This window comes from Puntigrus tetrazona, chromosome 6 (genome assembly GCF_018831695.1).
Source record: "Puntigrus tetrazona isolate hp1 chromosome 6, ASM1883169v1, whole genome shotgun sequence".
In the NCBI taxonomy this organism is placed as follows: Eukaryota; Metazoa; Chordata; class Actinopteri; order Cypriniformes; family Cyprinidae; genus Puntigrus; species Puntigrus tetrazona.
The window spans coordinates 19,049,277-19,058,733 of NC_056704.1; positions in this window are offsets into that span (position 1 = coordinate 19,049,277).

Sequence of the window (9,457 nt, forward strand, 5' to 3'; positions counted from 1 at the left end):
TAATAGGCATGCTAATAAGCCTCTAGTTGAATAGTGACAACTGGTCCCTATACTTAGGTGTTACCAACTAGTCATGGAAGAAAAGTGAGTAAATGATGATTTCTTATTTTCGTGTGAGCTGAGCTATTCCTCTCAGCCCTGACTTGCCCTAAAACACCTCAGAGACTCTTGTTTTTTTTTTTTTCACTGGCATTCCAGCATAGTGTAATTGCTCCCTCACAATAGGATCTGCAGGACGGCTATTGCACATGACAGCTGAGTGGATGCATTCACCTCAGGGAACAGCTGGAGACATTTCCCTTGGGTATGATATACACAACTAGCAGTGGCTGGAAGCATCTGTCAGCTCAAGAAGTGCGTGGTCACCAAAGACATGATGCCATTTTGTGATTTTTTTTTTATTTTTTTTTATGCTTTTTGTCTGGTGCTACATAATGGCTGAGTTATGACACTTGACGTTCACCCAGCTTTAGGATTCATAGACAAGACCCCATATAACTGTTTATAACTTTGCCCATACCTACATGTAAGCAGAACTGGGTTTTTCGTATTGTTTTGTTTTCTGTGGTTTGTTTTGGTTTTGGTGTTGATTTGTATTTTATTTTGGGGTATATATTTGCTTCTTTTTTTCCTGTAGTTTTTGTTTTGTTTTTGGTTTATTTGTGTTTATTTTTTGTTTATGGTTAGTTTTTTGTTTTCGTTTGTTCATTTTTATTCTCCGATTTTTGCTGAACCAACATTTCTCCCACGAGTCAAGACGTGTATTTACTTGGGAGAAAACCCCATAGTTTTATCCTAAGCGGGAGCTGGCAAGGCCTTTAGAACTGAAGATGGAAGATGGATGATATCTGGCCCAGAGTTGCTCTTCCTGGTCGTTGGGTGGTACATTTAGCATCTGTGGTCCCTCTTCAGGAGACAGGAAAGAGGTTATTAATGAATTTCCTTTAAAGCACGAAGCAGGGAAGGTTGTGCTGATTCTGCCATACGGAGCTTCCCTCCGGCCCCATGCTACTGGCAAATTACTGGCCGCCTCCTTTGCACTTTTCAAGATCAACTTCCGTCATCCAGACAAGGAGATAATGGTCTTCCTTGACTTGCTAACGTGGTCTCTTTTCAGAGGTTAGCACAGCACACTAGAGATCTTACCTGTCTTTTCTTTCATTCTCTCTTGTGCACCGTCTATTTTTGGTGATGAAGTTTGTTTTGCCTCTACACCGCTCTTATTTGTCCCTCAGAGGCCGGCCATCACATAGTTTTCATAAACCCTTAAGGTATAATGTACTGGTTATTATTTCAGAATAAACCCCAAAAGACAGATCAGGACACTGATGTGAAGCACAGGTGTCTTTAATTGTCCTAAAAGGATTTATTTTGCAATAATAACTGTACTTTTTTTTATAATTAATAACCAAAGAAGATGAGACTTTAAAAGAACTTTCAATAATAAATCATTAACAAACGTTATACAATACTTAACAGAATGCGTATAATGCTTAACAGAATGAACTCATTTCTTTCTGGTGGTTGAATAAAGTTATTTTTGGGGTTTTTTGCACACAAAAAATATTCATATAGCCTCTGAGCCTTGCATGTGTCTGTTATTAGAATTTTCATTTTGGGTGAACTACGGCTTTAATTTGTATTTTTCAGTCCTTCACAAATTCTTCATGTTAACATATTCACTAACTCAAAACCACAGCCCATAAAGGTCATATATTTTGTCTTTGTCTTAAAATGTACAATTATTATTTATTGATCATTTGAGTTTTTGCAGTACAAACTATATATATATATATACATAAATATACCATTTGTAAATCTTTATAAACGTTTACTAGTCATACAAGCAGTCGTTTCAATTGCAAAATGTGTCCCAAATGACCCAAATTCACCCTTTTTACACATCCTTACAAATCATTTATTAATCATGAAGTTTACAGTATTCGTCATTTGAATGTTTATAAATAATCATTTACCTTTCATTTGACTACTGTAACATTGTTTGTGAAAAGGGTGGTTAAGTTGACACAAGCTGACATTATAAGACATAACACTTTGTAATGTAAACAGACTAAACCATGTTCCCATATAGAAATCAAATGGTCCCCTGCACAGCGTCGACCCCGTAACCAATCCCGTCCCTAAGCTTACCCGTAGCACACCTCAATAGCAGCAAAAGTGTTTGCAATTTTATACACGCCGACAATTTATTTGTGCCATGTCAATATTTTGTCTGTCAGGAACCATTTCTGTCTTTAAAATGTTTGTTTCTTGCCTCCAAAACTTTTTGACTCTTGACAAATGCAGCGAAAAGGCAATGAAAAGAAGATAGACGCTGCGGTTCTTGTGTTCTGGAGGTAACCAAGGGTTTTCTGTGAAATGCGAGGTTTAAATGCAACGCGATTCATTATTCATCTTTTTTTACAGGTGTGAATCTTCAATTCCTTATGCAACCTTGTAAAACAAGCTACTGCGGCAGTGTGTCTTCTTCACAGTTTCCCTTCAGGCTGCCTGTAGGAATAGTTCACTTGGGAGCTCATGTAGGGCTCATCCTGAGTTCACGGTCAGAGTTTCACTTTAATAACCTCACGCGGTGATTTTAGAAAAGTTAATAATCATTTCATGAAATATGAATTAATTGTTGCCATTATTGATTTATTAATAGTACTCGCTAAGGCAAATCTCCCATTTTTGCGGCACAGAACCACAGGTCGAAACCAAGCGGTACTCTACTCTCCAAAAAATCAGGCAATGCTAAAATTGTACTATTTTCAGTTTGTAGTTTAACATTTACTTCCAAAACGTAGGGGAAGGTGCAAAATACATTTCTCACTTATATTTTAGAATCATTTCATGATGGTGTGTGTGTGGTTTTTGAACTGGTGCAATATAATAACCCTTTTACAGAATAAGTTGCAATGTAGACCAGACCTTCTTGCTTTTATTTAATGGCCTGCTACTCCAGACTAGTTACTGAGCTGCACTGCACTGTAACTCAAGGGTGTGAGAGTCCCTAAAGAATTGCATTGAAACGTGGCAGTGAGTATGTTTTAAGCTTAAAATGAGATTGCAATTAGACAAATGAGACAGGGCACCTGCTGAGTGACAGCCTGCCTCAGGTATGTAGAAGGGAAGGTCTTATTAAGATCACGACACACGCTGACACTCTCCTAATTGCCTCTTTGTCCCTCACCGCACTCTCTCTCTCTCTCTCTCTCTCCTGTAACCATGGCACACTTCCAAAATTCACTTAATGATCAGAAGAGCTGTTAATATTTTCTAAGCCCGTTCGACAACCTTCATTAACACCCCCCTCGCCGTACCCCACCCCTGGGGGCGGAGCATGATGGACAGGCTCGTGAATATTCATTAGGTGCACACAGGGCCATTTGGCTCTTTAGTGTTTAATGTGCATCCTGCAGCTAGGAGGTCAATGCATCAGGTTGTGTGATAGGTGTTGGACATTCTGGTAAATAATACATGAAAGTAGTATTTGAAAGGATTGTTCTAGCCTTTCCTCATACGGTGTGTCCTTGCACGGTACTAATCAAACAGGCTAGCTAAAGACCTCCGTAAATCAGCCAAGGTACGTCAGCGTTTTTCCAGTAGTCATCCATCAAAGCCTGTGAAATCAGCTTATTGTATGACTGAGTAACAGACCTAAGTGTACAACATTATCCAAGCATATCAGGGCTCTGCTAGACTTGTGTAAGTGAGCCTTTGATTAAACAGCAAGGTTTAGTCCTCACTGCAGTTTATTCTTATTAAGAACTGAGAATCTGAATTGCGGTCTGGACATTGCTAACACTGGCTATTTTCTGCTAATTTTTTATTTTTGCAAATTACTCAGGAACTATATTGATTATGACGTAAAAGAATTCTCTGAATCAATCCAATAAATCAACAAAAACGACTGCCAACTCCTAATCAAATTTTCAATGTCATTAAATTAAATTATTGATCATCATGAACTCAATTTGTATGAGAATGTACTCAGTACTTTAGCCATATGGGGGCGCTTTAATAAGTGGGTCTATACGGTTTGACTAGATGTTATCAAGGCTGTTTCACGCCATTGGACTGTTACTGTATCTACAGCATCTGTTTCGCCACCACTGGCAAAACTGCAATTTTCAGTCCCTGCTGCTTGTACGCTCTTTTTCGTTTTTTTAAATCAAATATTTATTCTTTTGTAAAGCTGTGCTGAACGCACACTTCACATTCACTGCAAACTGAATGGCTCATGCCGCGTATTGTATCAATGTTTTCAAGGACAAAGCATGCACCAACTGCGTTTACAATGGAGCGTCATACTTTGGCAGTTGTGACAATCTGTTAATCCCCGATTTTAGAAAAATAGATCATCTTGGTTAGAATTATTGCTCCATTTTTTGCCATGCTTATTATTTTATTTTTATTTTTATTTTTTTTTAGAAAGACACACGAGTACAGCACTCTTGTTTCAAGGCTATGCAGTGTAGTTACTATGTGAGAATATTTAAGCAGTAACAAAAAAAAAATGTATTGAACCTAAAATGTTTTGGGGGTTTTCTGTGTTAAAAGAAAAGAAATACAAAGTTAGTGTTGAGGGAGCAGAAAACTTAAAAGTAGCCGCTGAGTAAAGGAATGCTGGCGTTATAATGCATCAGTGAGATTATAGAGACTCCCAGTGTTCATCTGAGTAATAGCAGAAACACCAGCGTTCTGCAGTTTGATGAAATATGCAAAGGCATCTCTTCACTCTTCGTGCACGCTGCATTCAACTATGCTTCGTATATCTATTCATTTTGTTCTCTATAAATTCAGTTGCGGCTATAGATCACAGCAGCGGCCAGCAATAATTCATCTGCGTGTGATTTAATATACCATGCAGTTAGTCTGCTTCTTTTTTGATGAAGATATCCGTCTTTGAGCATGTGTATGAGCCGCGGCTCACATCAGGGTTCAGCAGTCCCCACTTCTGTAATATATAACTCAGATCTTGTGATTTCTGTCTTTGATTTAAAGTCTACAGCCTTTCAGCCACAAATACAAATGACTGAGGCCTTAACCAAACGGTGCAGTGAATGTACGACTCCGCTTCCAATGCAATACAATTACAGAATAATGACACTCTCAAGGCCATGTGGGATCTGCGTGCATCAGCTCGATGAAACCATATACATTATTTAAAAAAGAAAAAATCTATTTCAGAGTAGGTATGTTCACCTCAGTGTGCTTAAATGAGATGATAAACAAAAGTCAGACTGTAATGCATTGGATAAACATAAATTATTAACAGAGCTGGAACAGTCTGGATTCACAAATCTATTTATCTACTCAATATATGTGGATCTTTGTAGTGTGTTTTTGTGTTGACATTCATCATTTAAAAGTATTAGTGCTGGGCAATGATTAATCTCATCCAAAATGAAAGTTTTTGTGTACATAACTGTTTGTAGACCTACGTGTACTGTATTTAGTTTTTTGCATTTATAAATACATACACATGCATGTTTTTTTATATATTTACATGTAAAATAAATTATATAAATGTAAATATATACATGTGAACACATGTAAATATGTTCTAAATATATCATATATTCTAAATATGTATTTTAAATATAAATATATTCTATGTGTGTCTTTGTATGTATACGTAATAAATATACACAGTAAACAAAAACTTTTATTTTGCATGTGATCAAAGTTGTGTGAAAAAATCATTTTACTCACCCCCCAAGCCATCTTAGGTGTATATGACTTTCTTTTAGACAAACTAACCTGTACTCCTTCGGGGGGTTATCACAACGTAAATAACTGACTTTAGTTTGTTTTTTGCATTTTTTATTCAAGTTCCAGCTTTTTGGCTGACCTTTGACCTTAATATTTGAGGCTCAAAAGGTTTCTTACAACAACGGTACGATTCCGCCTTTGAAAAAGGTCTTGTGCTGATCTTAGCAAAGTTGTTTGTCCATTAGGCCTTTGAGAGAGTGACTTTGATGGCTTCCGTCCAAGATGAAAATGAATTGTAAAGACAGAGAGGCTCAGCTGCTGGCTGATTGATGAGTGCTTCTTCGTCGGTGCCATTTAACCACATTCTAAAGCTGATGAGAAGGAAAGCGCTGTAAGACGAGCTATCACCTGCATACCGAAGACTGCTCCTCTCTGCTCCTGCTTCAGCAACGTCAGCATGAATTAACTTATGATTCGAACTCTTCAGTCTCCTCTGACCTTCGTGTAGAGCATTTATTGACACAAGGAGAAGTAAGGCGACATGAGTAAAGTGCTTCTGTTTCGAGGTTTCGGGCAGGGGAAGAGAGGACAGATGTTTCTTAAAGTGTTCTTGCATCATTAGTCATGTTCAGGTATCAAATGTCAATTAAGCCACGCTGAGAACACTATAAAGCACCATTTAGTATCTCGCCGAATGAATTATGATGGTGTCTGCAAGTATATCTGTTCTGAGACGGGATAAAATGGCTTTCGCTGCAATCACTCAAGCAGATGCTTTCTACCGGCGGTCATTTCAGAAGAAGCAGCCTCAACCAAAGCGCTTTTCTCTGGAAGGCTAAATCCATTTAAATACAGCAGAAACACTGAACAAGTTAAAACAGCAAACCTGGAGTTACGTCTTTGCTGTCAAAACGGAGACGAGAAGCCTTTGTCGTTAATGCCTGCTTGCTGTAGTTGTTGGAAAACTCCGCAACCCTCCGTTGTTTTATTCTGACATTTTTTGTTTGTTTTTCGCTCATTGTGAAAATGTGAACTTGCGGGGAAAAGAAACTGTTGGTAATGAACTGCTTAAATCATTTAAGTAGATTTTGCACTGACACAAGACTTCAAGAACTGCTAGGCTAAAACAAATCGCGTAGAAACTATTTTAACTCATATGTTGCTAGTAAATGAAAAAAAGAGAAGCAGCAAAACATTTAATTCAATGTGAAATTCTGAGATAGAAAGCCTGAAATTTTATTGTATTATAAAACATATTCCAATACTTTTCACAGCGTAGAATCAAGCAGTTAATCATTTTTTGTGACATCTTTTTAAGTAAAAGCGAGGCAGTAAATTTACATTTGGATGTCAGACTGTAAAGAAAATACAGAAATACAGTCTCCAGCACCCTTTCTCTCCACTCTTTATCATTTCAAAATGATTTCCGAGTCCCGTGATAGCAGCTAGCATTACTCCTAATGCTTCAGTTTATCACCCTGTTAAACAGGCTTGCTGAAAAGGTCACGGGGAGCGAGGCGCTGAGGGGACAGCTATATGACGGATATAACTGGACCTTCTTGCTCTTCCAAAGGTCAGCGGAAACATATTCCTTATGCATTTTAAACGTGGCGGTAGAGGAAGATTGAGCCCCAAGGGTACTTTCTAAAACGGTCAGTGGGAGTGGGATGTATAAAATGTAATACATAAACATATAATAATATAAGCAATTTAATATAACATTTCTATAATATTTTTGTATATTATATTAGCATTAACTATTATTATTATTATTATCTTTTTTACATTTTTCACATATTCCCCAATGATTCAATTCTGTGTCCTCCCCTATATAAAATAATATAAACCATTATATATATATATATATATATATATATATATATACTGTATATATATATATATATATATATATATATATATATATGTATATAAGTACTAATATTAGTACTAAACATTAGTAACATATGTTTTGTGGCAGTGGTGTCTAGAATTCATGTTTATTTGCATAACATGACATAATACATAATAATAGTATGTTTTTTCATCTGAAAAATTCTTTAAAATCTTTTCCTGTTTTGTTCCCCATACATCTTTTTTTTATTTCCGTGTACTTGTTTTTGCAAATACAGTAAGCTGCGTCAATCCGTATAGCCCACTGTTCTGTCCCCAACATATTCTGATATACTGATGGTTAAATCACCTGAACTGTTACCACAGTGTTTTCTTCATTTGCTCGGTCATCACGCTTGCTGCAAATCCAGTTTGTTCTCAGTCTTTTTATGCGCGTGGCTCAAGGGTAAAGCTTGGAAGATTGATGCTATTTGCACACATAGGGAGGTAAAGGAGAGAAGCCCTCAGACATTGAGAATTCACTTACTGTTTGTTTATTGGTTTGTGGGAGCTATAATGTCTCTTTCTCCTTGAAATGAAATCATTCAAGGTATGTAGCATTCATTCCGTGATGTCCTTAAAGATTATATGACTTTTTTTTTTCTCTCCGCAGCGACAGGATTTTCCTGCAGCATTCCATTTTGTTACGAATTACTTGAAAAATCTAATTCAACAACGTGTAGCGGTGTCATGAATTTTTTAGACCTCTGGTATTTGAAAAGGCTGCAGGAATGAAAATTAAATGAAGGACAGCGCTGCGTTTATTTTTCTTCACTGTGGACATAATAACTGTTTTTCAAAAAAGTGTTTCTTAAAATGTTAAAATACACGGTCCTTATACTTAAGAAAACGTGAGTCTGATTTCAAATGAAATAAATTGTGATCACAAATCAGGGCTTTCAACAACTCTATCACTTTATGCTCTAAACCCCACCATCAGTAGAAAGGAAACACCTGACCACAGGCCTATATGAGTGTATACTGTCAGTCCCTGTGTTGCCTTCAGAAAGCACATAAAATAGATTGCTTGTGTGTCATGACTGTCTTTTTTACTGGTATAGCTTGTTTATGTTCTGTAGTGAGTGTCCCAAGGCCTTGGCATTTGTTAGTCTCAAAAAAGGGCCTAAAGTGTTCTGGGCCTCCATCATTCTCCCATGGGCTTTCGCCTGATGTGGCCAACGTGGCCCTGGGCTTGTACTAAAAAAAACCAAAACAAAACAGTCTAGCCAAGTCCTCTCGGAGCCATCAAAGTTATAACTTCAGAAATATATATACATTACCATACAAAAGTTTGAAATCGCGAAGACTCTTTGATTAAATACACTATTAAAAATAAAGGTTTTATCAGTGATGCCATGAAAGAACCATTTTTATTTCCTCAAAAGAACCTTTCTGTAAACTGTCCTTAAAAGAATTTTTTTTTAAGTATGAAGAACATTTTAAAAAAATCTAAAGAACTTTTTGTGGAATGGAAAGGTTCTGTTCTTCATCAAAACCAATTAAAACCTTTACGGTATATATTTAAATGTACAATTTATATATATATATGATATAAATTATAATTTAAATATATAATTTAAATTCAAAATGTTTTTAAAAGTTATTTTAAATTGTAATTGTATTTCACAATATTTAAGTCTTTTACTATATTTTGAATATATTTACTATATTTTACTAGCATTTCAAAACATTTTAAAATTCTTTTAAACTGTAGTTATATACAGAGGTGTAAAGTGTACCTTAAAAAAATTGCAATGTTGTGGAGAAAATAGGGGAAAAATGCAGAGGCAAGGATCTATGTGCAGATATTTCATGGGAAAACTAGAACAAACAAGCAAAATCCAGACAG